The sequence below is a fragment of the Rhopalosiphum padi genome, chromosome 4 (assembly GCF_020882245.1).
Source record: "Rhopalosiphum padi isolate XX-2018 chromosome 4, ASM2088224v1, whole genome shotgun sequence".
Lineage (NCBI taxonomy): Eukaryota > Metazoa > Arthropoda > Insecta > Hemiptera > Aphididae > Rhopalosiphum > Rhopalosiphum padi.
Window position 1 is genome coordinate 21,736,228 of NC_083600.1, and position 16,660 is coordinate 21,752,887.

Here is a 16,660-nt window from a genome sequence, read left to right on the forward strand (position 1 = left end):
CTGATATTTTTAAATAAAATTTTTAATAATCATGATAATTCATATAACTTATATGGTTTGAACTTTGAATGTATAGTAAATAGATATAAAGAACTGATTTTAGAGGCCTAATTAATTAGTATTGAAGGTAGAAACGTCAATTAACCATTTGGATTTTTTTTGTCTAAATACAACTTACGCAGCTTTTGGTTATATTTATATTATATATAATTGTTAATACTTAAGATTTTGAATTCTTACTAATTCTATGATTTTATTGTTTTCTTTAAACGAAAGCTGTTGATGATATTCCTACAATAAACTAACTATTATTTAGTTACCAACCTCTTTCAATATACTTGTTAAATAATTACAGTTTGATTTAATCAATATATTTACTAATATTTTATTGTTAAATGATATAGGTAGTAATGTGTATGTCACACCATTATCATTCAACAAATTCTGTACAACGAAAATACATTTACCACATTAAATAAGATTATTGTGTATGAATTGCATATTATAATATGCAATGTATTAATTTAATACATTTAAGTTAAGTACCCGTTAAAATTCGTTTTAAAAATAAATATTCAGTCCTCAGGATAATCGATTTTGTTCATAGTTGATCAAAGACAAAGTACATTTTATTATCTATGTACATAATATAAACAAAATATACGCATATTGCATAATATCTTACCTAACCTATACAGATTTTAAAATGTACGGTTCAATCGTCAAAATACATCTATATTATGCATATTATTAATTATTATAACATACGAATAAACTTCTTTAGGTGTATAACCTTTGTGCCAAAGGTTCTTTTCTGATTATTGCTTATAATTTAAAACAAACAATTTATGATTAAAATAATTTAATTATGTTTTGTTAATAATAAGTTAAATAAATCAGCACTTTGTTTTAATTTAAGAATTCGAAGAAAGTAATAGTCTATAATATCATAGTTTATACATTGATAACTACAATTTAACACTTAGGTACTGTCTATAGGAACATGAAAATATTATACAGGTTACAGTAATATCATATTTATATATATATATAAAGTGTTTTGACCGTTTAATACCTCGAACCGTTAATCGCAAAGTACAAATAAATTATTGCATAAAATAACTAATATTTTATTTTATTCGCGTATAGATATATTTTATTTAAAAAATAATAATATTAATAATAGATATGTATTCAAAAGATTGGTACTTATATTATGAATACAGAATACGGTTCTCTATCGTTTGAATCATTATTTGTAATACATTTATTAGTGTATACACTTACACCATAGATACTGTTACATTTTGTTAATTGAGTGTGCAGATTTAAAAATTGAATTTCTTCACCAATTGGTAATTTGACAATATTGTTTAAACTTAAATAACAAATAAATGTATGTACTATTGTCAACATATTATGAAAGTATTATAAAAATAATAATATGATGAGACTAAGAAATAAGTATGAAAGTATGAATGTTATTATTAAACCGATTTTCGTTGTCGATGCTCAGCACTATAATATACGAAGGCAATTTTTATAAGTTACAAACGATTTTTATAATATTTATACTTGAAGTTAAGCATTTCAAAGTATATTCATAGCATTTTTTGCAAAATGATATTATACAATAAATAATAATACCTTTTTTGTTATACATTATTAACTAGTAATGTATCAATATAGATTGTATACTTATTACTTATATTATATTATTATACATTCAAATTCAGAATTCATTTTAAAAATGATTTCTTTAACATCAATAGTACTTGTTCATTAATAAAATATGATATTTTATTATATCTAATAGTTTACTTGTACATAATAATATATTGTATTAATTTGCAAAACGACATATTGTTAAAATACAGTTCAGTAGAAGCCAATGAATACTACATATTATGATTGAATGGACCTACACGTTTTACAGATTATATTATACAAAAAATTAAAACTGAAGTGCCGATAAATAGAGAATTATTTATAAATGCAAGCAAATTTGATTGTACAATATAATTTTTTTTTGTCGAACGAAACCTCAACGTGGATCGGACTTTATAATTCATTTTTTTCTCTGTAGTTTGTATAATTTATAAATTGGCATAACTCACACATAGGTATTATGCTATGATAATAACAATAATAGTAATTAATATTATTATAATTATTACACTATTGCTCAGGATTGAAATTTTCGTGCCAAGCATTTAAATAAAAAAAATCTACCGGATGCACTACGATAATAGTTATTTATTAATATACTTATATATGATATTCTGAACACATTTGAACATAATACCTGATGCATTAACAGTTTTTTTTATTAATTTGTCCCATAGTATGTAATCGGATTAGTTTAAATTTAGAAATGTAAGTCATAAATAAAAATATATAAAAAGAATAATAATACATATTATATTCATTGATAATATATAATTTTATAGTGATGCGATTCACGCGTGTAACAAAAATACCTAAATAAAATACATTGTAAATTGTAACCATAATATATTTATTGCGAGTTTTGACCTATGGCTATCATTAATTTATATTTATATTTAGTTTTCATTTTTTCTCTAACAATTTTTTGTTACTTATTCATTATGTTCTCATATAAAAATGGCTTTAATTTACAACATATTTGATTATTTGGTTTTTTCATCTGGTCTCTTCGTTATACTTTGAACTTTTACAATTAGTTATTTTTTATTACTTGCATTAGTAGTACAAAAAAAAAAAAGGACATGCTAAATAAAACAACATCTAATCATAAAATATATCGCTAACATTTAAGAATCAATAAATAGCATCAAATATTTATTGACTATTTAATCGAAAATTATATTTTTCTTGTATTACGTATATGAATTTAATATTAGGTACCTATATTATATTTTTAAAAGATTTAATCTTGTTGTTCTTGAGTACAACATAATTAAATCAGTTCAATATTTTTACGTTGCTTACTATCTACTATGACATTATTGGCATACAATTATAAATACTTTTCACATTTTAATTCGCTTGAGGTACCTGTATAATAATAATTACAGACTTAAGGATTATAATTTTAGTATTAATGATAATATTTATAATAATATGCGAAGTTATCAAGTAAGCGGAAATTACCAACGGTAGGTATGTGAAAAAAAATCATGATAAATATGTGGTATTAATTGTGCTTTCAAAATTTAAAAAACATACAAACGTAAGGTACTCGTCTTTAGTTTTTATAGACGCTGTGAACGCTATTTTCGGTCAAATTATCTTACAACAGCAAATGAAGTAATTAAATGTAATATTAAATATAGTTTAATAGTAATTTGAATGTTTAAATAGAGATTCAATCGAACACACAAATACCAGAAAAATAGACATTATAATAATATATTGATGGTAGTGTTCTCTCAAAAGACCAAAATGTTAATTAAATCGATACATCCTCGCATATATACACAGTATAAATATTATAAATGCTATGTAGTGTATCGTGTGTACGGTGTATCGTATACTGTAACTGAATAGTTATTCGAAATATAAATTGCTATTTGCTAATAAGCAGATTTACTAGAAGACAAGAAACAAACAGATCTTGCACCAGTCAGTGCAATTGGATAAATCTAACATTTGCACCTATAACGCTATCCGAATTGCTTCTATTTCACTAATTATTATAAGATAATATGTATATATCTACAGAAATCAATTGCAATTTTACTATTGAAAATAAATTAAACTTAACATTTTATGATCATATATATATAATGTCATTATTATTTATTTTTAAATTATGTTAAATATAATATTAATTATATTATTTCTAATAAAATATTATTATTATGAAATCTAAATTCAAAAAATGTCTTGCCAAAGAATGCAATATTATACATTTCATATAATATATATTATTATAAACTTTTAGTTGCTGGAAATTGTCAAATTCTTAAATTGACTAGGTATATTTTATCAATAACAATACTGAGTGTATTTTATTTATAATGTATAAAGTAGTAATTATAATCATATAATTATCAGGAAAAAACAAGATAAACAATTTTGGCTAAACTTTAAAATGAGACCTTGAACATTTTGAAATAATTTTTATATTATAAAGATATTTTGAATATACGGTTCATTATATTACATCGAGCGTCTATGCAATACGATATGTCTCATATTTATCACTAACAACATTGTTATTCGGTATTCGACAGTCGTTCCATGAAAACTGTTTATAACTATTAATTTTTGTTTCAATATAACATTGTAGAAAAAAATTTTAAATGTTTTATTGTTTTATGTACAAAATTTTCATACATATAATGGAATTAAAACAGTAAGAACCATCTTCTTAAAATAGAAAACTAAAATCTTCTCATTAGAAGTTTGTTGGAACAATTATGTGACAATTTGATGCTCAAAAAGTGATAAACTTGTTTTAAACAGAACACGTAGTCACCTTAACAGTGGCGTGCCACAAGGGGTTTTGGACGTTCAACCCCCCTTCACTTTTTTAAAAAAAAAATATGTATAGACATATGAAAATGGTTTTTAAAACAATTGATATTAATAAGGTATACACATAATTAGGTATATATTTTTTTAATATAATCTCATTCTCAATTGAAAATATCTATGTATACCACTGTACTCGTACCTACCCACATTGTTTATCTATACATTTATTTATTTAACATTGAACACACGTATAATACCGAATATTTTATTATATTTTTATAATACAATTATTAAAATATATATATATAAATGTTGATCAAGTTGTCAGGCAATAAAACAACATAATAAGATATATCGGAAAATATTATTTTATTATTATAAAAAATAAAAAAAAATTTAATGCATAAATTAATGTGTTGTAAATGTTGTAATTATTCAATAGATACATTTTTTCTTTTATTTCATTTTAAAATATGGATACTACAACTGGTCAATATTAAAAAAAAATCTATAATTTTCTTAACTGAATTTGGTATAGTGTACGTCGTAGTCTATAAAACACATATTGTGCTGAAATAATATAGCGTATTTTATTATGCTATATTAAACTGATGAATTTTAATTGGACCAGTCGTACAAAAATAGTTGCTCGCATGTTTCGGTACTAAAAGTGGTTCCTAAAATTATTGCATGAATTTGAATTCCTCGAAAACAAATTAATCCATCTTTACCATTGCAAACATTTTTAGTTTATACAAATAATTGTAATAGTTTTAATTTATAAAATTTTTAATTACAATTTATTCTACAAAATAAAACTAGAACTTAATTACTGGCGATTTCCATAGCCCTAAAAAAATATATTTGTATTAAATATTATAACTATATAATTATTATTAAACTATATTATGCTATATTAAGTTGTTAAATGTTTTAAATGTAGTAAGTAACTATAAACAATTGTTCTATATCAAAACATGCAATTATTCTGAAGTAAATATTTATGATAAATAGTGAATAATTTATTTCAATATTAAATTTAGATTTTGTACAAAACAGTACAAACGTGTACAAGAAAAGCAACCATCGAATTTGAACCTAGGTTAGAATGACCTATAGTTCTAAGCTATTGCTATTTACGTCATATTCTTTGTAGATTCGGTGGTAAAATTGAATTTACCTCAGACATCTGTTCACTAAAGTGCATACAATGGGTTCCTGTGTTCCAGGAATGCATTTATTGCGGCTGGTTTTTAAATAAGTTTAGATTACAATACACACACTAAATATTAAATACTTAAGATTTTTATATTCATAGTACATGCAAACATCAATCTTTTGGCTTTCTTAAATAAAAATGACAATTTTCAAGTGGAATGTTAGTATGTAACAAATATTAATAATTAATCAACAATTTCTGATTGTTGGAAATTTTATGATTCACATTAACTTCGGAAATCTGTAAAGAATAAGAAAATAATATATTAGAACCTAATAAAAATACTAAATAGCCAATAGGTTTGTAATTATTTTAGTTATAAATAAACTAAATATACACAAACCTTGAATCTTTTATATAAATATAAAATGTATTCTTAATATATAATTGCTAATAATAATTTATTAAGTATATATATGTTTGTTTACAAATTGTATTAATATTTATGAAACGCAAACATTTTTATGAACATTATTAGAATAAATTCGTCACACTAAATTTATAAATGTTTATTTAATTTTAATTCAAACATAACCATAATATCGATTATTTATTTTTCCGATTTACAGAAAATTTCCAATTCGGTCATTTCAGACCTCTTAACACAAACCATACGTTCTACTTTTTTATTCATTGGATATCTGCCAGACCGACGATCACATACTTCAACTACAGACCATTCCTAACCTACGCTATAGAATTTTTGTTGATCATTTTATTATTTACTATCTCATATTATTATAATAATAATCCATGTTTATACTTTTAAACATTTATTGGAGATTTAGAGCATTAAAAACCAGTACCACGATGCATATTATATTATAAAAATATCTTTAAAATATTATCAAAATACACTGTGACAATGTAACATAAAACATTTATTATAGAAATTATATTAGAAAAATAATAATACAGCCAAACTAATCAAAAAAATCTATATCACTATTCTGTCGTATAACTGACCAATATAAGTACATTCCTAGCTCGAAAAAATGGAATACTTACTTTTAGATTAAATGAAAATTTAATTTATTTTTACACATATTACAATTATATATAATTTAAATTATTAACTCTTATTATTTATAGCTGAAATATTTTACGGTAATAAAATAAAATGATTATGAAATGTACATAGTACAATAATATCTTTAAATTTAGCGATTTATGAATTGTTCAGCAATATATAATATAATAATATTTAGTCTTTACGACTGAACACATAAATTGATTTTGAAGGCCGTCTGAAAGTTAACTCTTTATCGTTGTCACTTATATTGTTGAGTCTTGGTTTTTAGTGTTATGACGATTTATGATAAAATGAAAAACGTAATTCTGCTCGCAGTATTTAAATGTGTCAAATACGTTAATAGAATTCCACCATGCTGATATCAATAGTTTTCGGTAAAGAATAAAACACGTTTTTTATCGTCACTATATACAAGCCAGACGCTGGTTGTCGTACCTAGTATAGGTGCTATAAACATATAGCATGTAATATCAGTACTCTGCAATTCATGTCGATAATAAATTAATATGATTAATTATATGTACAAAATAAATATCAAAGATGTTATTAATATTTTATGATGTATATGTTGTTGAATAAGTCAGTATTAAATAGTATTAAGTACATTAATTATAATAAGATAATTAGTACACATAAATGTGGCTCATGAACTAATTTTTCAGAAAACTTTTATACTTAAACTCAGGTTGATCTACCCATATACAATATGATCCATTTAATGTAACACCCATGAAAATTATTCAAAAATCATTAACGTTTATTTATTTTTTCGTTATTTCAAGTCCATAAAGACAAAAATCTTTTGAAAAATATACATTATAATTATTTTAAAATTGTTTTATTAATAACGAATGCATTATTAGTCACTTATTCTAAATCAGAATTAATTCTAGATTATTTCGATGTTCAAAAATCAAATTTCAGCAAATATAATGAAGTTAGGAACTTATATAAATATAAGTATTTAAAGTTTAGATGAGCAAAATTTTGGTCCACTATTCAACTTATCTTAACTTTTAATATTTAAACTACTTATCCGAAATTTGATTTTTATAGACCGAAAATAATATTTTACTTAAGAACACGAAATTAAAAATGTATGTTGTCCTTCAAAAGAGTAAAAATTGACAAAAGCATGATGACAAAAAATAGTAAAAATATAATTTTTTCTTAGGTTGTTAATGTTACCTAATGTTATTTTTTAATGACTTACAATTACTTTAAACAAATTATTCTTTAAATAACCAGTGTAGTTAAATGTATCACCATAAAATATATGTGTAGAAACTTTAGTATACTAAATATTGGCTTAATGAATTATAATTAAATTCACTTGATTTATAAATCGATTGTAAGATAATAACAAAAAAAACCAATAGTAAAGCCCATGAACGGCATGAACCATAGTTATAATAATATAAGATACGATCAGAAAGTCAAATTTAGACACTATATAGACATATGGTATCACCATATTGGTATGTTTAAATAAAACTGCAGTTGCTTGGAATATGGTTAAAATAAAATGAATAATTGTTAACAATTGTATCTCATAAATAATATTGTAATTTTTTATTTGAATAACTTAACAACAAAAAGAACCAAAACATTTTCTCATAATCTGATTTACCGATAATCAGCTTTTATTTAAAATTTTAAAACAGTCTGTACATATATTTTTAAACTTTGTATACACTTTTCATTATACACTAACGTCTCACAAAAATACTATATTTACATTTCTGTATAATATTGTTTATAAAACGATTAACTATAAAACATTCAATTAGGTACCAGGGGGAATATTGGTAATTATAAACAAATTAAAAATAATGCAATGAATTCAGGATTATTATAATATATGATTCTATATTGAATTTTATTAGCCACATTAAATTGTTTATTGTTAAGGTTTTTAAAATCAATATCTTAAAAAAATAATAATTATATTTAAAAAGTTATGTCTATAGTACACAGTTAAATTAAATGATTAAAGTTTGCCGTTATATGTGTAATGTTTAAGTTTAATTTGTTGTTATCTAATGTAGATAATTTCAAATCTTAATTAACTTACATGTAATTAAGGAATTAACTAATTATTCGATTTTCGCAAGATACACTGCCAATGTTAATGTAACATCGCGCAATTACATTTTTTTATATTTCATTAATAGTTATGATTTCGTTATAAAATTTTGCATCTATAAATTAGAATGCGTATACACTACCTATACTTAATATATGGACATTTAAGTAAAATTGTTAGAATTATTTTTTGTATGTATAAAACAAGTGATTTTGAATAAAAATAAATGTCAAAATGTAAAATGTCATTAGGTTTTAACGAAATAATAGTTTCATTAAATAAGTTACTATTAAAGATAGAACCACAACTTTCACATTTCGCCGGAAGCTTATTTTGAGTTACCTACACTGAATACACCTGACTCTTTTAGGCATATTAATGATGGCCTTATTTAAATTATAACCAACGCTTGAAGTTACACTGATCGGATAAAATAAAAAAATAAATATATAATATATATGTAGTTCACCTTTTGCTGTAACCTCAATATTACATATCTAACATAATATACACTATACAGTGCCTGTAGTCTGTATTCGAATTTACTCAATTCACAGGGGGAAAAAAATAATTATTTTGTCATTTTAATAATTTAAAACATTTTTAAAATAAAAGTAAGTATAAGTTTTATATATATCTTATGTTTTTACATTATACGGAATAAATTTATACTAATATAGAAATTAATTTATGTACCTTATATTTTTTATTTTTAAATATTTCTGTGAAGTATATTATTTTAATAACATAATATAACGTACGTAAGTAATAAATATTAATATCAGTATATTAAATATTTGCAAAAAATAAAAAATATTAAGTTTTCCTTTTAAGTATAAAAACTACAAGCTAAATATTTTTATTTTTCATCAAAATTTAATGAAAAACATTCTTAACCATTTTTTATAAGATAGTTTCATTGAATAAAAGAAGGAAATTCATCATATTTTCCAACATATGTTGTTTCATACTTTATTAATATATAATTTAGCATTTAGATTAGGTTAATATAAAGTATAAAACATAGGTAATTTATAATTATGTTTTATTTTATTATTTTAATATAATATCTCACATACCAACTGTGTGAAGGCATTTACAAGCATCCACTTCAAGAAGGTTCAACTCTTGAGCGTATAAATTTAACGATGAAGATAATTTTTTTTATGATAATTATTATTCTTTTAAAACCCCTTAATTTGCTGTCAACATTTGCCATTTTAATTGCATTCAATAAAAAGGTGAAAAATACTAAAATGTTTTAATTTAATAAATAATTATCAATAATTGATGTATTCAAATTATTGCAAATAATTTTATATTATATAAGACTTAATTCTTTAATCCTTCTTGCGTAGTAATTTAATTAAAATGTTTTTATAACTATATTGTATGTTCAAATACACTTTAGAAGTGCAGACAGCAGACTAATAATTAATAAATAATTAAATATAATTTTACGAATCTTTTATATACCTACTTAAGGTGTTATATATCATTATTTCAACGAGTAATTTTTATTAACCATCTATGAATGTAATAATAATTTATTATGGAAATATACGAACATATTATTCTCTTTAAATGTATAAAACAGCATTCAAATAATATTTTATCGTATTCATAATATTGTTGTAAATGAAAGTATAAACACATTAAGTTTATTTTAAAATAAAAATAGAGATTACATTAAAATATTAACTATAAGTTGTTATTAATTGCGTATTCATTGTTATTTATCACTGAAAGCCATTATTATTATTATTATTATTATTATTATTTTAATTATCCGTTAAAGTCTACCTAACTGTTTAAAATCAAAAATCTATTATATTATATTTATATGTTATAATTTATTAAATTTTTCTCTCGTCTATTCATATTATTATATACATACAATGAGACTTATTTGGGAATGCAATTTTATAAGACTATAGTCGACCATTAATCATTTTATACATGTAATATGTATTATTATTTTTTATATTATTCACATATTATACATATTTGTTGTATACATATAATATAGATTAGTGCATTGTGGGGTAGAGATAGATCTAGATCTAGATTATAGATATTTGTAGATATAATAATATAATTCGTCCAGCGCAACATCGCGGAAAGAATACGTTCGTGTAGAATAAGCGATTGTTATATATATATATATTTTTAGTCGAAACGTATCGTCGTCGTCGGCATCGCCGCCGTCCAGTGGGCATTGACACGCACAAGCGAATCGTTTTGAGATACGCTGGTTATCGGCGGCGGCAGACTCATGACCTAGGGCAGCCGAGCGCATGTTAACCCGCTGTTTTTTTTTTCTCATTTTTTATTATTATTATTATTATTATTTTTATTATTGGTCCGACGTGGAAACAACAACCGGTCCACAAAAGTTGTTTTCGTCGTTTGAGCAATCCCCCTAGCCAGGCCAACGCCGCGCGCACACGCACACGCTGCCGTTAATTTTTTTTCTTCTTCTTCTTCTTCTTCTTCTTCTTTTTCTTTTTCCTGCAGCTTCTCGTCCCCTCTTGCATGAGCTGATGCACTCTCCATCACTCTCCTCGCCTCTCTTTCTCACCCTCTCCCACTCTCATTATTATTTCATTCTTTGCTCTAAAACAAAACTATGTGTATATATATATATATATATATATACACGTCGCCGTCGTCGTTGTCGTCGGCGAAAAAAAACCGTATAAAAAAACCAGTCCCATTGTACGAGAGGGCATAAACCCGACCGACTGTCGTTCTCTTTTTCTTCCCGTGTGTCAAACCCTCCAACGGCCGCCGGTGGTATTTGTCCAGTTTTTCGAGAAACCGGATTCGAATGCGTGTTTGTGTGCTCGTTGATACGGACAAACGTTTTTTTTTTTAGTTTTTTTTATTTTATATATAAGCAGCTTTAAGTGTCATTGTCCCCTCTCATCGTGCGATTATTATTATTATTATTATTATTATTACCCAAAACCCAAAGGGGTATTATCGATGTGTATACATTATGTAGGAGGTACCCACAGCTACTCCACACACACCGCACAATGACGACTTGGAACGACCTTAAGCGCGTCATTAAATTACTCACGTACATAATAATGTTGTGTGTACATTAAAAAACCTATGTGTTTATAATAGAATATTTTTAGGTTTTTTAATTTAACAGTCTTCGATTTGTTTCGCTATATTTTCTAAAACTCGTAGATAATAATATGTAATTACCTATTATTTTAGTTTGACGAAACCATTTCATATTTTGTGTTCGATCAGACATGGTTTACCAAACTACCAAATAAAAACTACTATAATATGTATTTACGAATGCATACAATGTGGGAACCTACCTTAGTATTAATAATAATTATTATCCATATTGTATTCGGTAATATAATCAGTAATTTTCCAATGTATAATTAAAACCTAGTGTTATTGTGATGTGTTTAAATATAAATTTGATTGTAACGTCAACAAATCTACAATGCTACAATATTATAATTTATACTTGAATAATTATCAATTAATTTGAATCACATCGTATTGATTATTTTTAACATTTAACTACAAGCTTAATATCTATATTTTTACTGATAGGATATTTATACTTTATTATTTAGCCGCGAAATGATTACCTATGTTAATAAAAAAAATCCTAAAATTGAAATAAGTTAGATAATAAGTTAATATAAATTAGTTTATTTTTAATAAAAATAATATAGCTGATAATATAATCAATTTATTAATTAACAAAATTATCATTATTACTGAGGTATTTTAAAAGATAAGTTAAAAATATTAACGGTATTAAAAACAATTTTAATATTTAAGTAAATATATTTTAAATTATTATAATAATGACGTATTATATTATGCGTACAATATACTTACAATTTACAAGTTACAAGTTCATCATATTTAAATAAATATTTGTACACATGCCTATAAAGTTACTTAAAAATACAAACTTAGTTCAATATATATTATTATACATTAATATTTTTAATAATTTTTAACTAAGGTTTTTATTGTCAATTTGATAAAATACTCATAATTTTCTAAATAATAAAGCTAAAAACTGTAAAGATAATTAGTTACACTAGGAAATGGTTTAAAGGTTTTCAATGCGAAGGCAACTCCTTGGAAATTTAATATGAAAGCCCACTCAACTCTAACACACCCTTACAAGTAGCCTACCAAACGAATAAAGAACCCTCTACGTATCACGTATGAAATAAGTCTACCCTCTTAGTATTTACTTTATTTGCCTCACATAAATTAAAACATATTAAATATTTATGCACTGTGTTTTTAACCAAAGATTATAGTTTTATGGTATTATGTTTGTTCCTTTAATGATGATTTGAAAGTTTATCGATATTTTGTTTTTACTTAATAGGTTTGAATATTTTTTTTAAACAATTTTTTTTATGAAGAACACGATGTTATATTTATATTATAATATTGATTACACGTCTTATCTATGTTTTCCAATATTAATAACGCATCATATTATAACAATTTTTTTTTTAGATTATAATATAATATATCATTTTGTTTTTTGATAATAAATAAACGGTAAAGAAATGAGTTATACATTTTGTATATAACATATAGTACATCGTTGATGATAACCAATTTTTCTTTAAATTTTACATCATAAAAATTAATTTGTGTATTATTTTCTACTTACAACTAGGTTAACTTATTCTTTAGTTAGCAAATATAAGATAATAAATTAAAACATAATAGCATAAGCTAATTAAATGTCTAGTGCTAAATAGTAATATAGTAATACCTACATTAATTCTCAACAATTTTCATGTAACAAATAATATGGTGATATTAATTAAAATACGATTTCTAACGCAAAATGTATAAACCCGTATATAGAGTAAATATTTATAGTTACCTATGAAATGAGAACAAAAACTCTATGCAGATTTTAAGACTATTCAATTTAAAATTTTATTTTTATAATGACTATTTTATTATAATTGATATGTGCTATAAAGCATGTATTCTCAACATGTATGCAAATTCGTGCAGTTCGTTTCGCAATCACAGTGCGTTAACTTTATACATCATTTTCCATTAGCTATAACATATATTATACCTACATGTTTATGCTAATATACAATCGACATTCGAATGTGTAGTGTGTACGATATATGGTTTAACCTCACTCTTTAGCGTTTCTTTGAACATCATCTCACCTGACTCGTGAAAAGTGTCGGTGAGCGCGAATCGACTGAAATATTCATAAACAACCATGCAAGGCCTACCCGAATCCGATCCCCCTTTACACCGGACGAACCCCCACGAGAATGTGACATTCAGTTCCTCTATGGTGTTCGGCAGTGAATGTGTGTTTGTGTGTGCTGCTGTTGAAAGAAGATTGCTTGCACAATATCCACAATTTGTGCCGGGGGACACGCAATAGTCCCTTCAATTTTCAGTATTCACAATTCCACAGCTAGGAAGGAAACATTAAAAAGGAAGCGGGAATAAAATTGTTATTCATCCCCCTCGGGTTCGACGACCTCTGTTCTAATTGTACCTACAAAGCTTACTTGCATACACATACACACACACAAATATATGTACGTGTATACAGGTATTCATATGTTTTCATTTTTATAAAATGTATTAAGGAAAAAAATTGTTTTACTTTATTTTTTTTTAATTTGAAGTTTAAAAATAATTAACAACATAACCTCCACAGCCCCATGTACCGTGGTAATCATAAACTTCCTATTAAATTAATAATAATGTTATCGTAAACCATAAAATTAGTTATGATGAAACTTTATCATTTGTCTACCTGTTTTAAACACGGACGAATATGTAGGAATTATTTTTAAAACTTTTTAATTGAATACTTTTAATATTAATTTTTAAAATCAATGCTATTAAAGAACTTATAATACATATATATATAGTACACGGATATAACTAATGTTAGAAATTCACATAATCGATATTTATTGACCTGGTTTGGTTTTAACATATTATGAAAAATAGTTTGCATACAATTTCTTTTTGGTAAAATATTTAAGACATTTATAATAATAATCACGTAAATACGCACCATTGTTCAGAATTCCTTAAAGATCATAACTTTAACGTACATTTTTGATAATTATAAATCATAATCTTTTGTTTTTTTTTAAGCTTACAGGCATACTTATTTTTGAAAATGTATCAGTTATCACAAGTTTACAACAAATATTAACAATGTTTTTGAAAAATATCTGTTTATAACATAATAATATATTATAAGTATAACAATACAATACATAGAATTATAACTATAATTTAAATATAAGGTTTTATAATAACGTATTTCTTATTAAAAATTAACTAAAACTTTTAGGAAGAACCATCGTTTGAAAAATATTTTATAATCTATTCGACACAAACGAATTCCATTATCAATTGCTTTACTTCTACTATAACACTATAATTACAGGAATTTGTTTAATTATACACAAAATTTAAAAAATTGTATATATATATATATAATTTACAAGTATATAAAATTATATAAAATACTGGATCAATACATTAAAATAGGTCACATTTGATACAGGGTCTGATGAACTTTTAAAATAGCGTTATAGTAAAAAAAAAAAAAAAAAAGTTCCATCAGTACTGACAGGACTTACACAGACTATAGTTGATGAACGTTCGTATTTCATTTCGTATTCACCAGCCCGGAGCGAAGGGTATAATAATTATAATCGTACTATGATTTTTAGTTTTAATGTTAATCGAATAATTGTCTTTAAAATGATCGAGATTCTAAAGTTTCTTTTTTGAACTATATCGCTTCATTGGCTTCTATAATAATCGGTGAAAATGTCGAGTTATTTCTAGTGTATGTAATCATTGTTTATTATTTTCTGAATTCAATCACAACTGTAGCGCAATTGAAATCAATGTTGGTAATAAATACAGTATAAGACAAGTTTGCTGTAAATCATCACATGTGTTATGTTTATTTTTTTGCAATTTTCAGGAAAAACGATGAGAGTGTTTTAAAAAGAAATGAAAGCGCCGCCTATAATGGGATCATCTGTAGCACTCTTTCAATAACGATAAAATACAAATGTGATTGCAAAACATGCCCAGCTCGCAATCGTATAGAAACCAAGGCGCACTATAAAAGTATATAAGCTAAAACATCCCATTCGAATTCTAAAATTATAAAAATGTTTTTTAAAAAAAAAAAACCACCGCCACGTTTACTGTTTTCTGAGTCGTCGTAGGTACTCACCTTTTAATCGAATCAGTATTTAGCTAAAGAACTTGGAACTGTTCATATTTTATTACCTACTCAAGCAGAATTCTGCCTGCGATGTATATACATATATTATATACTTGTTTATGCTTAATTTGCCGGGGAAATTAGAGTGAGTTTTCTAGTTTTTAATAACGTACAGTTTATAACATCTATTTTGTCGGCGCACTGAAGTAAAAACAAATATCCTTAAATTCTTTGCCTGCAGTTTCGTATGCTTAATACGGCTATATATGTACACGCAGCTGTGACGGCACCTTAAATCGCTCGTTATCTACGTATAATAATAGCTCGTACTTACAATATATTGTATATTATTACAATGCGTAGAGGAGGTGTATTATTATATACATAGGTCCCGCGATAAATTTTTTTCTTGCATTTTTCGCTGTACTCCGTGTAACCCTACACTAACCGTTCATAATTTTCCCTGACCCCTCGCTTCATCCGATATAGACTTCCCAAAGCGATTACGTGGTAATTGAATACTCCGCCGCGTTGCACTGTCCGCACGCACGCCGGCACAGTGGAACGAATTTTTTTTCATATATTTTTCACACGTCA